Source organism: Lepisosteus oculatus, unplaced genomic scaffold (assembly GCF_040954835.1).
Source record: "Lepisosteus oculatus isolate fLepOcu1 unplaced genomic scaffold, fLepOcu1.hap2 HAP2_SCAFFOLD_96, whole genome shotgun sequence".
Taxonomy (NCBI): domain Eukaryota; kingdom Metazoa; phylum Chordata; class Actinopteri; order Semionotiformes; family Lepisosteidae; genus Lepisosteus; species Lepisosteus oculatus.
In genome coordinates this window covers 178,134-193,665 of record NW_027168432.1, presented here as the reverse complement: position 1 = coordinate 193,665, position 15,532 = coordinate 178,134, and the positions used below count along the sequence as shown (strand labels likewise).

Sequence of the window (15,532 nt, the reverse complement as noted above, 5' to 3'; positions counted from 1 at the left end):
CGGTATTGTACGTCATCCTAGCACTGCACCCCGGGTCGTACGGTATATGGGAACGAGCACACGCCACGAATCGTCTCGAATCACTCCCTACAGCTGTAAGGCGCCTTGAAGCGTGCACCCCCAACATTCTTCTTTGCGCATCTGTGAAAGGTAAACTCTTGAGCAAACTCTGAACCAGCTCTAAGGAAACTAATCCGATTAGACGTTACTTTGACTCATCTTCTTACGCTCAGTGCCGGATTGCTCAAACTCCAGCTAGGGTTAGGGTTAGCATTCCCACGCTACTTAGACACTTTGTTTACGCTCAGTGCTGGATTTTGGGAACTTCAGGACGAGTGGGAATTTTCTCCTATCTGTCCATTCTGTTTTGTTTTGGAGACTCTTGGCTGCCTATGTTGTTCAGTGCACCGTGAAGGAAACATTTTCCAAAACTGTGTCAGCTCAAAAGTTGTAAGAAAACCTCTCCAGGTGCTTTAACTCTCTTCATTTTTGTCATTTAATGTGACACTCGATGTATAACTGGAGCCTCACATATGCAAATGGTGAGGCTCCAGTTCGACACCCAGTTCCACACCACTTTACAGTATATGACAAAAGCATGGCAGACTGTGCCGGACCAGCTGGTAACTTCCGCTTATTTTGACCATATTAAACATTGGAAATCTTCCCACTTGCATTTGTGACACTTGATTTTGGCTCCACCTAAGACACTCTTAAATCTTCAAACACTTTTCTCTTCTCCCGCAACACACTTGTCTGTCGGCACTATGTGGCAGCGTTGCATGACAACCCATCTCACCACGGAAAGGAACCTAACAGCTTTGGTAAGAGAGTAGAATTACCTGAAGAACTGCTTTCCATGGAAGCAGGACCAAGCGATGTAGCATTTTTATAGTACCAGGAAAGGAGAAGCGGCACTTCGCCTTTGCCGCACAGGCACAAGGTGACGTGCGGCAGACGCCGTAGTCGGCAGGATTCGAACCTGAGCGGGGAGTCCCCAATGGATTTCAAATCCATCGCCTTAACTACTCGGCCACGACTACAGCGAGCTCGCCGCCGCCGCATTCCTCCTATAATCTAACACGGAGTGCGAGGTGGCTGCGGAAACCTTTTTAAAGTCGCTCTCTGTTAAAAAAAAAACCTTTCACAAGATACATGCCGGCAGACAGACACGCCTCAGAGGGTTTAAGGCTGGCTTCACGTTCAAATGATAAAGTCTCCCCGTCCGGATGTCAAAATGCAACTTTGGCAGACAGAAAAAACATCAACAAACCACAAATGTGGACAAGGATTTTACAAGCTGCACCACACTGCACTTTCAAAAGCATTTACATTCGTGTTAGACGCAGGAATTGTCTTTGTTTTGCGCGCTTACGAACGCCATAGAAAACGAAACAAAACAAAAGCCCTCAGCTCCTGTACTTGATTATAACGCCGTTATGTGTCGAAGCAGGAATTTACGTCATCTTACCACTGCAACATGGGGAATAGAGGGAAATGAACACACGCTACGAATCGTCTCAATCACTCCCTAGAGTCGTAAGGCACATTGAAGGGTGCACCCCCATCATTAATCGTTGGGCCTCTGTAAAAGGAAAGCTGTTGAGCAGTCTTTGAAACAGCTCGGATGAAACACTTGATTGCTTCCATGTGCATCTGGAGCCCACTTCTTATTTTCACTTCATGCCGCCCAAAGCATTTCTAAAACAGGAGATTCGCGTTTGGGAATGCGCCCTGCCCTACAAATAAAACAGGTCTACGGGTCTGAAACCTGCTCCACGGAAAACAGTTCTGTTGCGCTTTTGATCAAAGGGAGATTCTCTGTTCTTACTTTTTGATTACATAACACCCAAAGGGGCTTCTTTGGAGCTGGATTCCAACCAGCATCCTAAAGTTTCTTGGCGGTATCCTTTACAGTCCTCTGTTCGGTCGACAAGGAACAGTAGGGGGCAGCTTTCCTCACACATACAGTGCAATGTACTGTAGTGTTCCCCTTCATTGAATTCGCAGTTCTGCATCAGACCTCTAACTCGTTTCCTTAGCTTGGATTTAAGCCACGAAGCAGGCTTCTACTGTATAAACGTCTAGAGGAATCACAAACTATTTGAGAGGCCATCATCCCAGGGGGAACTGACAAAGTCTATCCCTAAACACCTAGCGCAGTCTCTCGAGAGACTGTCAAAAATCGCTTTCTCCATTTGTGCTGCGAGTAAGTGAAAACGCGGTCTCAACCCAGAGCCACTTGGCAGCAGCGGCACGTAAATACTGTTACTACCACTGCTCGATACCAACGTTAGCCTACTATACCATGTTCAGCCACCGCTAGAAAATGTAAGGCTCTAGTACTGGAGCAAACAAAAGGAGAGCCAACGTCAAACGTAGAGAGCGACGAGGATGGGATTCGAACCCATGCGTGCAGAGCACAATGGATTAGCAGTCCATCGCCTTAACCACTCGGCCACCTCGTCGATGAAACTGGGCTGTCCAGACATGGGTTGGCGTGCTCCAGATGATCTTTTTCTTTTTTTTCCCTCGTACTCAAGGGTCCTTTTCCTGTTCCACATGCGATTTCAACATTTTCCTTGGGAGATGTCAAGCCAGCAAGCCACTGCTGTGGTTCAGTGGCCATTGTGGATTTCAGTGGCCCTGTTGTACACAGAAAGCACATTGAGCTCCTTGGACATGAAAAGTTCCAGATAAAAGCCATTTGTCATCCTTTCTCTTGGTGTCGATGTTGCTATTGTATGTAAAGGTGGCAACTTGCTCAGCGAGCAGGCGGAGCACACACCGAATGCAGATGTGTCTGAGTGGTGTGTCCAAGTGGCTGCAAAAGGACAACACTACCGGGGCGCCGTTGCTTAGTTGGTTAAAGCGCTTGTCTCTTAAACAGGAGATCCTGAGTCCGAATCCCAGTGGTGCCTTCTTTGTTCTGTCTTCTCGAACAGAACTGGTCCTTACAGACAACCGCCTACGGCTAGACTTAATTAAATGCAAGTATTCATTTCCTGTCTTTAACGCGACTTGTTTTTCTTAAAATGGATGGAACTTGCAAAACATGAAATACAAACATTGCTAATCAGCGCTAGCGGCTGGCAAAAAAAAAGAAGTCAGCAATGTTTTTTTTCTTTAACCTTAACCCTGCTAATGGAGAAGAGTTAAACGACCGAGTCTATGCAGCTTAAACGGTGCTCATGTCGGGTTCTTAGCTGAAAGGGTGGTAAATCACGCTCACCCCAGTCCTTAATCTTTTAAAAGGATACAATATTGAACCTAGTCGCCACATCACATACATCCTGTTCAACGATAAAAAAGTGACATCTATCCTCGATCCAGAGTAAATCCCACGATGAGGGCATATTTTTTTCCACTTTACCATGAGTCGGGCTCAGCTCCACAGAGGCGAGAGCAGAGCAATGAGGTCACGGGGACAGGGGAGTCACACGCTGGCGGTTTGAATACGCGGAAGATCACTGAGGGATCCACAGTATATGGACCCTCCGTGCGCCATCAGTCCGCACTCCGGACTCTGAATCCTGCCATCCGAGTTAAGATCTCGGCGGAACCTGAGGCACAGTTCCTTCTTAAAACGTAATCTGGTGAGCATTTCTAGAATCGTACTTGTATAGATGCAGCCTTTAATGTGTTGCTGGGTTAAAATTGATGACTTCTTGAACTTCAGTAGGCAACTGCCCTCTTGATTTCGGATTTAATTTCTTTATTACAGGGGCGCTTTTATGAAGACAGAGTCATGTTCAGGTACTTTGCTTGATGGAGGAAGCTCATTTCGGACTCTGTGATCTGCTCACCTGGAAAGGTCTGCTGTACTACTACAAGAGAGAAGTAGAGTCTGGAGGAAGGGACAATTTTATGATGCTTTGGAAGGTAATGTTTTTTTTTTCTTTGAAATCGAAATGAATCAGAATATCAGTGCAAAAGACAAACTCTTGGTTTGGTTTAAAGAGATATGGTTTTAAAACAGACAAAATGTAGAAAACAGGTGTTTCTCACTTTTGGAAAAGAATGGACCGGGGGTAATATTTTACTAGGTGCAGTGCTCATCTCACTGGGTTACAGTCCTGCAGTGTCACACCAGGGCCAGTGGCGCAATGGATAACGCGTCTGACTACGGATCAGGAGATTGCAGGTTCGACTCCTGCCTGGCTCGGGTCGTTTTTAAACACATCGGGCTACTCCCTAAGTAGTCTGTGCTACTTACTGCATTGTAATCGTACCCAGTAAGATATTTCCTTCATGTAAATGAACTGCACCTGACAGCTTTAGAAAAACACCTGGGCTCAGTACGGTGCTGAGAGCTTAGCGTTGCTGTTCTAATTAGCACGCACTGCATCGGCTATGAGCCCGAACCTTTCAATTATTCCGATCAGTAAGTCAACACGTAGTCCACATGAACGGTAGAAATATTCTCTTGTCTGTCTCTTGTTTGTATAGAACTGAATGTCCCTGACAATGTACTGTTAGTTTTAATTGAAGAACGGCATTTGTGTTCAAATATACCAGACAAGTTTATGTAACTGCTCATGCGACACTCAGTTGTAATTAGTCAAGAAAAAAAAGTCGAACAACAGCTGCGGGTTTGATTCTGAACGTATGAGATTGCAGCGCCTTTTACTTCCATTGACAAATGATAGAGATTCGAAGAGAGATCCTTCAGACCAGCAAGCAAACCCACGGCTTTTTCGGTTTTCTATCTAGGCAACGTTGGTGTCTGCAATAGCATACATGAAAGCGTGATGCAATTTCTGTGGCTACATTTGTTGCACGTCATGCACAGTAAGAGTGTTTCTAACACCAAATAAAAAGTCAACAATTAGCGATCACGCCTTCTCCTCAGTTAACCCACTGAAACCCTTGCTGTTAACAGTTCTTGACTGCGTGCTTTACCAGCACCTACATATCGTGTCGGTTCTTTCAGCTTTATTCATTAGGTTTTCAAAGGCATAAGTAGAGCACCAGAGGTGCGAACGCAAAATGTGTAGTTATCTGAAGAATTGATTTCCATGGCAGCGGGTCCAAGCGATTTCGCGTTGTTATAGTACCAGGAAAGGAAAAGCGGCACTTCGACTCTGCCGCGCAGGCACAAGGCGACGTGCGGCAGACGCCGGAGTCAGCAGGTTTCGCACCTGCGCGGGGAAGCCCCAACGCATTTCGAGCCCATCGCCTTAACCACTCGAGCACGACAAATGCGAGCTCGCCGCCGCCGCATTCCTCCTATAATCAAACACGGACTGCGATTTGGCTGCGGAAACCTTTTTAAAGTTGCTCTCCGTTAAAAAAAATACCTTTCACAAGATTCGTGCCGGCAGACAGACACGCCTCAGAGGGTTTAAGGCTGGCTTCACGTTCAAATGATAAAGTCCCCCAGTCCGGATGTCAAAATGCAACTTTGGCAGACAGAAAAAACATCAACAAACCAAAAATGTGGACAAGGATTTTACAAGCTGCACCACACTGCACTTTCAAAAGCATTTACATTCGTGTTAGACGCAGGAATTGCCTTTGATTTGCGCGCTTACGAACGCCATAGAAAACGAAACAAAACTAAAGCCCTCAGCTCCTGCACTTGATTATAATGCCGTTACGTGTCGAAGCAGGAATTTACGTCATCCTACCACTGCAACACGGGGAATAGAGGGAAATGAGCACAAGCTACGAATTGTCTCTAATCAGTCCCTACAGTTGTAAGACGCCTGGAAGCGTGCACCCCCATCATTAATCTTTGCGCATCTGTGCAAGGTAAACTCTGGAGCAGTCTCTGAAACGGCTCAAAGGAAACACGTGATTGATTCCATATGCATCTGGGGTTCATTTCTTATTTACATTTAATTCAAGGGAAAGGCTTGGGTCAGTTTCAGACGGCCTCCAACAGCGAGATTCAAGCGCCCCACCTTCAGCCCAATCTGCGCCGCCAGAACGACAACAGCTCCTCTGGTCTTTGGGGTGCGGTTGTGACCCCGTAACCTAAAGTGTTGGTGGCAGACAAATGGAGACTAACAGGTGATGTCCTAGGACATGACTACATTGTGACACTTGGTGGGGATGGTGACCATTGCTTGGAAAAGAGTGCGAGGCCCCTTTAGAAAAACATTTTGTTAACAGGCATTCTGCCTCAGCCTAAACACCTATAGCTTGCAAAGCGCATGCTATTAGACAGGCACCTCTGCAAGACCTTAAGAGTCTCTTAAACTAGTGATAGTAAGGTGTTCCCAATGGGCGATGTTTGGCTTTCAAATCATCTCTCTGTGGAAGCGCCGAGATGCAGCTGTTTAAGGCTTAGAAGCAGCTGACTGTTTCACTACCTAGCTGATTACTGTCAGTCAGGGAGCTCAGAGGTGAAAAGCCTGTCTGAGAGACAATTCGCCGTCGATGAGTTCAATATGTTCCGTACCAGCTCGGCGCAACTGAGATCATCTTGGTAGCCGTGTAGCTCAGATGAGTGAGAGCGTGTGTGTGTGTACCACCGTGATTGGATGCCGGTCCTTCTCAGGTCACAGTAAACCTTCTGCTGCATAACTTCCCTAATTTTGGGGATCCCTTTGAAAAAGCAAAGGAAAAAAAACTGGCTCTTCATCAGCATGATCGACCTCACCCAGTGTGGCGCAGTGGCCTAATGGCTAAGACACTGGCCTCCTAAGCCATGGATTGTGGGTTTGAGTACCATCTGGGGTGCTCCTGTCCCATTTTGAGCGTACAAATGTCCTTTTGATTTGCAAAGCTACAACCCCACCTTACTCAGTGAGCGTCTCTTCTTTTCTCTCACATACAGTTGGGAGAAAAACTTTTGTAAACAGCCCTTCGGAATGATGTGGATTTCTGCATGAATGGCTCCTAACATGTGATCTTATCTTTATCTAAGTCATAATAATTAATAAAGAGAGTCTGATTTAACAAACAACACACGCCCAACATTTGACATTGCTGTTTCTTTATTGACCAAATGGTTTAAACAATCAAGGTCATTGATGGAAAAAGTACGTGAACCCTTATATTAAGGAGCTAGTGGAACCTCCTTTATGACAAAAACCTCAATCCCCACTTTCTGTAGCGGCTGGTCAGACCTGAGCAGCGGTTAGGAGGTATTTTGGCCTATTCCTCTATGCAAAACTGTTTCAGTTCATGTATATTTTTGGGATGTCTTGCGCTGAACGGCCTGCTTCAGATCACGCCACAGCACTTCAATGGGATTGGGGTCAGGACTCTTACTTGGCCATCCCAAAATACGGAATTTCTTCTGTTTCAGCCACTCTGTTGTTGATGTACTCCTTTGTTTTTGTCATGCTGCATGACCCAGCCTCTTTCGAGTTTTAGATCACAGGCAGACACCCTGACATTCTGCTGTAGAATTTCCTGATACATCTTGGAATTCATCGGTCCCTCGATGATTGCAAGCCGTACAGCCTCCGCCATGTTTCCCAGGTGGGATGAGGTTTTGGAGTTGGTATGCAGTGTTTTGTTATCTCCAAACATAACGCTGTGCACATTTACCAACAAGTTCAACTTTTGTCATGTCTGTCCACAGAACATTGTTCCAGGAGTTGCTGTGGAACATCCATGTGGTCTTTAGCAAACTTGAGAGGGGCAGTGGTGGTTTTTTTTGGGGGGAGAGCAGTGGTTTCCTCCGTGGTGACCTCGCATGATCACCGCTCCTGTTCAGATTTCTTCTTATGGTGGACTCATGGACACAGACGTAAGACAAAGTCAACCACCTGTTCGCTAGATCCCATCCCCACTCAGCTAGTCAAAGATTCCCTCGAAGGACTGGCAGGACCTATAATTAGTATGATGAATGCATCGCTTGCGTCAGGCGTTGTACCTGATCAATTTAAGGTAGCGGTTGTTAGACCGCTCCTTAAGAAGTCAAATTTGGATCCACAAGTTCTTAACAACTACAGGCCTGTCTCAAAGGTCCCATTTCAATCTAAAAGTTTTGAGAGAATAGTTGTTGCCCAATGTCAATCGTATCTGGATTCAAATAATATACTTGAGAAATTTCAGTCTGCTTTCTGAAACTGCATTAACGAGAGTCGTAAATGATATTCTCTTAGCTACTGATGTGGGGAATGCAACAGTGCTTGTGCTTCTAGATCTTAGAGCTGCCTTTGACACGGTTGACCTCTCTGTTTTGTTACACAGGCTTGAGTTTGAGGTTGGCTTATCTGGAACCGTCCTTCAGTGGTTTACTTCACATTTTACTCATCGTTTTCATTATGTTCAAATATCTAATAATTGTACTGCTTCATCAACGTCACCAGTTCAATTTGGGGTACCAGACGGATCAGTGCCGGGGCCAATATTGCTCTCTCTCTCTACATGCTGCTGCTAGGTAGGATAATACGAAAAAATAATATGAACTTTCATTCATATGCTGATGACACTCAAATAAACATTTTGTTCACACCAAACGACAACTTTTCTATTATCACTTTAGTTAAATGCATTAATGAAGGAAAGACTTGGATGTGTGAAAACTTTTTGTTACTCAACTCTGAGAAAACTGAGGATCTGTTGATCGGAGGCAACAATACTGATAGGACTACTATAACTTCAGCACTTAACTCAGAGGATTTAAACATTTGCCTCAAAGAGACAGCACGTAACCTAAGTGGCATATTAGACACAAGGCTCTTAACAACTTGCATTGTTAAGTGCCTTGAGACAACCTTGTTGTGAAAGGTGCTATATAGAAATACATTGATTTGAACTGAATTGACAATGTAAAATGTTGTGTGTGTTGTTTGTTAAACAAGACTGTCTTTATTTATTATTATGCGTCAGATGAAGATCAGATCACATTTTAAGAGCCAATCATGTAGAAATCCAGATCATTCGCGTTTTAAAAGTTGCGGGAAAAGCAAAACAGGTGCTTTTCCTTTGTTGCGCAGACACACGACGACACCGTAGGCGGCAGGACTTGAAGCTTCGCAGGGAGACCCCGATGGCTTTCTAGTCCATCACCCTAACCACTCAGCCGCCGCCGCCGCCACTGCCTTTTTGATGCAGTCTAACATAGAGTGCCGGGCAGCGGCGGAAACCTTTTTCAAAGTCGCTTTCCGTTTAACAACAACAAAAAAAACTTTCACAAAATGCATGCTAGCAGACAAATGCGCCTCAGAGGACTTAAGGCTGGCTTCAAGTTGGAATGATAAAGTCTCCCCGTCCGGTCAGGAAAAGGGAACTTTGTTAGACAGAAAGAAGGAAGTAACAATAACGGAGAATTGTGTGCAAGGATTTTAGAAGCTGCGCAGCCCTGCAGTTTCAATAGCCCTTTTATTCGTGTTAGATGCTGGAATTGCCTTTTTTTGACGCTCTTACGAATGCGATGTCAACGAAAACAGAACAAAGCACAAAAAACCCTCAAGTCCTGCAGTTGGATAGAATGCCGTTACGCGTCCAAGCCGTATTTGACTTCATCCTACCATTGCAACACGGGGCGTATATGGAAACGAACACACGCTACGAATTGTCTCTAATCAGTCCCTACAGTTGTAAGGCGCCTGGAAGCGTGCACCCCCATCATTAATCTTTGCGCATCTGTGCAAGGTAAACTCTGGAGCAGTCTTTGAAACGGCTCAAAGGAAACACGTGATTGATTCCATGTGCATCTGGGGTTCATTTCTTATTTACATTTAATTCAAGGGAAAGGCTTGGGTCAGTTTCAGACGGCCTCCAACAGCGAGATTCAAGCGCCCCACCTTCAGCCCAATCTGCGCCGCCAGAACGACAACGGCTCCTCTGCTCTCCGGGGTGCGGTTGTGACCCCGTAACCTAAAGTGTTGGTGGCAGACAAATGGAGACTAACAGGAGACATCCTAGGACATGACTACGTTGTGACACTCGGTGGGGATGGTGACCATTGCTTGGAAAAGAGTGCGAGGCCCCTTTAGAAAAACATTTTGTTAACAGGCATTCTGCCTCAGCCTAAACACCTATAGCTTGCAAAGCGCATGCTATTAGACAGGCACCTCTGCAAGACCTTAAGAGTCTCTTAAACTAGTGATAGTAAGGTGTTCCCAATGGGCGATGTTTGGCTTTCAAATCATCTCTCTGTGGAAGCGCCGAGATGCAGCTGTTTAAGGCTTAGAAGCAGCTGACTGTTTCACTACCTAGCTGATTACTGTCAGTCAGGGAGCTCAGAGGTGAAAAGCCTGTCTGAGAGACAATTCGCCGTCGATCAGTTCAATATGTTCCGTACCAGCTCGGCGCACCTGAGATCATCTTGGTAGCCGTGTAGCTCAGATGAGTGAGAGCGTGTGTGTGTGTACCACCGTGATTGGATGCCGGTCCTTCTCAGGTCACAGTAAACCTTCTGCTGCCTAACTTTCCTAATTTTGGGGATCCCTTTGAAAAAGCAAAGGAAAAAAAAAACTGGCTCTTCATCAGCGTGATCGACCCAACCCAGTGTGCCCCAGTGGCCTAATGGATAAGGCACTGGCCTCCTAAGCCAGGGATTGTGGGTTCGAGTCCCATCTGGGGTGCTACTGTCCCTTTTTGAGCGTACAAATGTCCTTTTGATTTGCAAAGCTGCAACCCCACCTTACTCAGTGAGCGTCTCTGCTTTTCTCTCACATACAGTTGGGAGATGTCTTGCACTGAACGGCCTGCTTCAGATCACGCCACAGCACTTCAATGGGATTGGGGTCAGGACTCTTACTCGGCCATCCCAAAATACGGAATTTCTATTGTTTCAGCCACTCTGTTGTTGATGTACTCCTTTGTTTTTGTCATGCTGCATGACCCAGCGTCTTTCGAGTTTTAGATCACAGGCAGACACCCTGACATTCTGCTGTAGAATTTCCTGATACATCTTGGAATTCATCGGTCCCTCGATGATTGCAAGCCGTACAGCCTCCGCTATGCTTCCCAGGTGGGATGAGGTTTTGGAGTTGGTATGCAGTGTTTTGTTATCTCCAAACATAACGTTGTGCACATTTACCAACATGTTCAACTTTTGTCACTGTCCACAGAACATTGTTCCAGGAGTTGCTGTGGAACATCCATGTGGTCTTTAGCAAACTTGAGAGGGGCAGTGGTGGTTTTTTTGGGGGGGAGAGCAGTGGTTTCCTCCATGGTGACCTCGCATGATCACCACTCCTGTTCAGATTTCTTCTTATGGTGGACTCATAAACACAGACGTAAGACAAAGTCAACCACCTGTTCGCTAGATCCCATCCCCACTCAGCTAGTCAAAGATTCCCTCGAAGGACTGGCAGGACCTATAATTAGTATGATGAATGCATCGCTTGCGTCAGGCGTTGTACCTGATCAATTTAAGGTAGCGGTTGTTAGACCGCTCTTAAGAAGTCAAATTTGGATCAACAAGTTCTTAACAACTACAGGCCTGTCTCAAAGGTCCCATTTCAATCTAAAAGTCTTGGGAGAATAGTTGTTGCCCAACGTCAATCATATCTGGATTCAAATAATATACTTGAGAAATTTTAGTCTGGTTTCTGAAACTGCATTAACAAGAGTCGTAAATGATATTCTCTTAGCTACTGATGCAGGGAATGCAACAGTGCTTGTGCTTTGCTTCTAGATCTTAGAGCTGCCTTTGACACGGTTGACCTCTCTGTTTTGTTACACAGGCTTGAGTTTGAGGTTGGCTTATCTGGAACCGTCCTTCAGTGGTTTACTTCACATTTTACTCATCGTTTTCATTATGTTCAAATATCTAATAATTGTACTGCTTCATCAATGTCACCAGTTCAATTTGGGGTACCAGAAGATCAGTGCTGGGACCAATATTGCTCTCTCTCTCTACATGCTGCTGCTAGGTAGGATAATATGAAAAAATAATATGAACTTTCATTCATATGCTGATGACACTCAAATAAACATTTTGTTTACACCAAACGACAACTCTTCTATTATCAGTTTAGTTAAATGCATTAAGGAAGGAAATACTTGGATGTGTGAAAACTTTTTGTTACTCAACTCTGAGAAAAATGAGGATCTGTTGATCGGAGGCAACAATACTGATAGGACTACTATAACTTCAGCACTTAACTCAGAGGATTTAAACATCTGCCTCAAAGAGACAGCACGTTACCTAGGCGGCATATTAGACACAAGGCTCTTAACAACTTGCATTGTTAAGTGCCTTGGGACAACCTTGTTGTGAAAGGTGCTATATAGAAATACATTGATTTGAATTGAATTGACAATGTAAAATGTTGTGTGTGTTGTTTGTTAAACAAGACTGTCTTTATTTATCAAAAAATAAAAGGAATTTGCTAGGAATGCAAACGTTAGGTTGCGCTTCTTCATGCTGCATCGTCGGCATGAGTGGAGCTTTTTAAACGTCTGTACTTACTGTGCCCCATAAGAAATCGTTTGTCCCCATTCAAAAGAGATTGTGCGATGTCCTGCAGTGTTCGCAAAGCAAACCTTTGACAGTTTGAAAAGAGGAATTTATTCTGCTTCCTGTGCGTGCAGTAGTTACAAAGTTGAACGTCTTTACACGATCTGCTGCAGTTTTCAGTGGGCGGGCTTTGTCAGAGGGCTTGGAAAAACGCACTGTGTTTCGGCTCGGGAAACATCATGAGAAGTGTCCTGCATGTTTTCTGTGTATAGCTGTCTTTTAACGCATACAGAATTCATTCGAAATCATTGATTTCTCCAATTAACAAGGTTCCCTTAAAGGATGAGTCAAAGTAACGTCTAATCGGATTAGTTTCCTTAGAGCTGGTTCAGAGTTTGCTCAAGAGTTTACCTTTCACAGATGCGCAAAGAAAAATGTTGGGGGTGCACGCTTCAAGGTGCCTTACAGCTGTAGGGAGTGATTCGAGACGATTTGTGGCGTGTGCTCGTTCCCATATACCGTACGCCCCGGGGTGCAGTGCTAAGATGAAGTACAATACCGCTTGGGCACGTAACGGCGTTACACGCAAGTGCGGGACGTGAGGCTTTTCGTTTGTTCATTTTGTTTTGCTCTGCTTTGCTTTGTTTCGTGGTCAAGAGGCGTAAGGTAAGTCGTAATCCAGGGAGAACACTGGTGGCAAACAGTCCGAGGTGAGAGGCGAGGTCCAAAGTCGAAAAGGCAGAAGGGGAGTCCAATATCCAGAATAAACGAGGTAATGGAAAAAACGCCAGGTAGAGCTCTCAAGGAGTAGACTCAATACCAGCGGGAAGCAAGTAAAGATGGTAAAAATAGCACTGCGTACCCCACGGTGGAGTGTGTGCAGGTGGGTTAACTCGTGCGGCGGCGTTTGTTAATAATCACCCTCTGCTGGTGCTGTTTAGATTGCTTAAGAGTTGGTCTTAACTGCCTGGCGGTCATGACAAGCTCCTCTTTAAGCTGTGGTTTAGTTTTGCATTCATGTGTTTCTAGAGCAGTTATTTATGGGGGTGGGTGGGTCCTTCACAGAGGCTCAGGACAAATCCCCTGCATGAAAGTCTACTGTGTGCGTTCAAACAGTCACAGGTCAAGAGCCAGGCAGGAGGACAATGGACAGATGAGCCAACGAACTAAAAATAAAAGAACAGATATGAAAAAGCCACCATCTTTTTCTTTTTGACATTTTCCGACTTTCATGCAAGCCAGGACAAAGTTGCTCGTAGCTACTTGTGGATTCAAATACTCTATCGAGTGCTTTGATGAGTTTTTGCAATTTGATTGTCGTCCTGTCAGCCTGTTTCTGTTTTTTTTTTTCAATCTAGGGATGGAAAGTATGAGGGAAATGATGGAGCAATCAATAACCGCTCCGGAAAAATGGCAGAAAGAAATGGTCCGTCACTAAGGACATTTGTGAAGCAGAGGAGTGACATCACCACAAAGGTGACTTATTCTGCTGATCGTTTTGGTGAATAATGATTGAGGCGTGTTAAGAGAAAGGTAGCTGCGTCAGCATGCTTAGGCTGCAAAGGATAAAGCAAAGGTTTACTCCATGCTGAAAAAAGAAGAAAAGAAGCACAACGTTTCGACTGTGGAGCCTTCTGCGCCATCTTCTTTAGCGATGGTGATGATGTTTACATTGGAAAAACTGAGACACGCATACTGGAGGGGCTTGAACCACCAACTTTTCAGCACCACAGAGTCTGACAGTCTTTTGTGCACCCTACATTTGCAGGTTTATGGTCAAAGAAAACAATCACTTGCGCTTCTTGCAGCCGGCAATCTTTTTCCACTGACAACCAAGAAATGGATTTCATCTTTCACAAGCTGTATGGATTTCTTCAAAAACAAGTTATTCCAGAAAGGAAATGAATTCTTGCATTAAACTGAACCAAGCTGTACATGTTTGTCTGAAATGATACATTCGGCACAACAAGACACGGAGAGAGGCACCGCTGGTATTCAGACCCAGGATCGCCTGCTTACTAGGCGGGCACTTTAAGCCACTAGGGAACAGCGCCAGCGGAGCACCGCGCTTTTACAGACACTTGGACACATCTGCGTTCGGTGTGCACTTAACCTGCTCTCTGAGCCCGTTGCCTCCGTCCCATTTAATAGCAGAACTGACGCCAAGAGAAATGATGAGAAATGGCATTTATCGGGCACTTTTCATGTCCAAGGAGCTCAATGCCCTTGACACCTCCCCAAGGCGACAGAGCTGTGCATTCTTTGGCGACACCATTTTTTCTTTTGTTTAATTTCTATACTTATTGATAGAATAAAAACGATATGTCATGTACTGTAAGGGAAATGTCTCTTTTCATGGGGAAAGCTAGCACCAGCAAATGTTGTGTTTAGAAGAAGTGATTTAACATGACACGTGACCTAATTTACCGGAGCAAAAGCTCACCCAGCAAGCCCTGCTTTACTTCTACAGGAGAGAAGTACTGTAGAGTCTGCAAGATGTTCAGCTGGGTAGCTACGTCAGCATGCCTCGGCTGCAAAGGAACAAGTACTAGGTTTATTGCATGCTGAAAAGAGAAGAACGGAAACACAGCGTTTCGACTGTGAGGTCTTCTCACACCTGAAGAAGCCTCACACCTGTAAAAGGCTCCATGGTTTTCTTTCTTCTCTTTTCAACATGGAATACACCTATTGTCTGCAAGATGTGACAATTTCATGGTGTTTTGGAAGAAAACCTTTTTTCTTTGAATTCAAAATCAATCGGAATTTCAGCACAACACATCAACACTTTTTCTGTTTTAAGGAGATGATATTTTAAACCTGACAAAAATAGTAGGAAACACAAGTTTCTTGCTGTGAAAATTTAGATGGGGAAGTGTACTACTAGTAGCAGTGTAGAGCTCTCTGTGGTGGAGTGCAAGCGCATGCTCTATGGGCCAGTGGCGTAATGGATAACGCGTCTGACTTCGGATCAGAAGATTGGAAGTTCGAGTCCTGCCTGGCTCGTGAGGCTTTTAAACCTCTCAGGTTCCTAGGTAACAGGTTGCCGTCATGTATATGAACTATAGAAAAGCATTTGCCACAACCCGTAAATTAGCACGCAAGTGCGGGCTGGTGAACACAGAACTGTATGGAGATCATCTCCAGCTCCGAGCTCAATTGCAATGAAAAAACATGCAGAACAGAACTGGAGAGCAGATGAATTTGTGCTCAGTAGGG

General features: G+C 45.0%; 4 non-coding genes across 4 annotated transcripts; 2 read left to right on the top strand and 2 right to left on the bottom strand.

Annotated features, from left to right (window-relative positions):
* Positions 1-961: 961 nt before the first annotated feature.
* Positions 962-1,043, bottom strand: trnas-uga (transfer RNA serine (anticodon UGA)). The gene has a single exon. It is a non-coding gene; the product is annotated as a tRNA-Ser (tRNA).
* Positions 1,044-2,386: 1,343 nt separating this feature from the next.
* On the bottom strand, positions 2,387-2,468 carry trnas-gcu (transfer RNA serine (anticodon GCU)). Its single transcript has one exon. It is a non-coding gene; the product is annotated as a tRNA-Ser (tRNA).
* A 1,624-nt stretch (positions 2,469-4,092) lies between these two features.
* Positions 4,093-4,165, top strand: trnar-acg (transfer RNA arginine (anticodon ACG)). The gene has a single exon. It is a non-coding gene; the product is annotated as a tRNA-Arg (tRNA).
* Positions 4,166-10,420: 6,255 nt separating this feature from the next.
* On the top strand, positions 10,421-10,493 carry trnar-ccu (transfer RNA arginine (anticodon CCU)). Its single transcript has one exon. It is a non-coding gene; the product is annotated as a tRNA-Arg (tRNA).
* Positions 10,494-15,532: the final 5,039 nt, after the last annotated feature.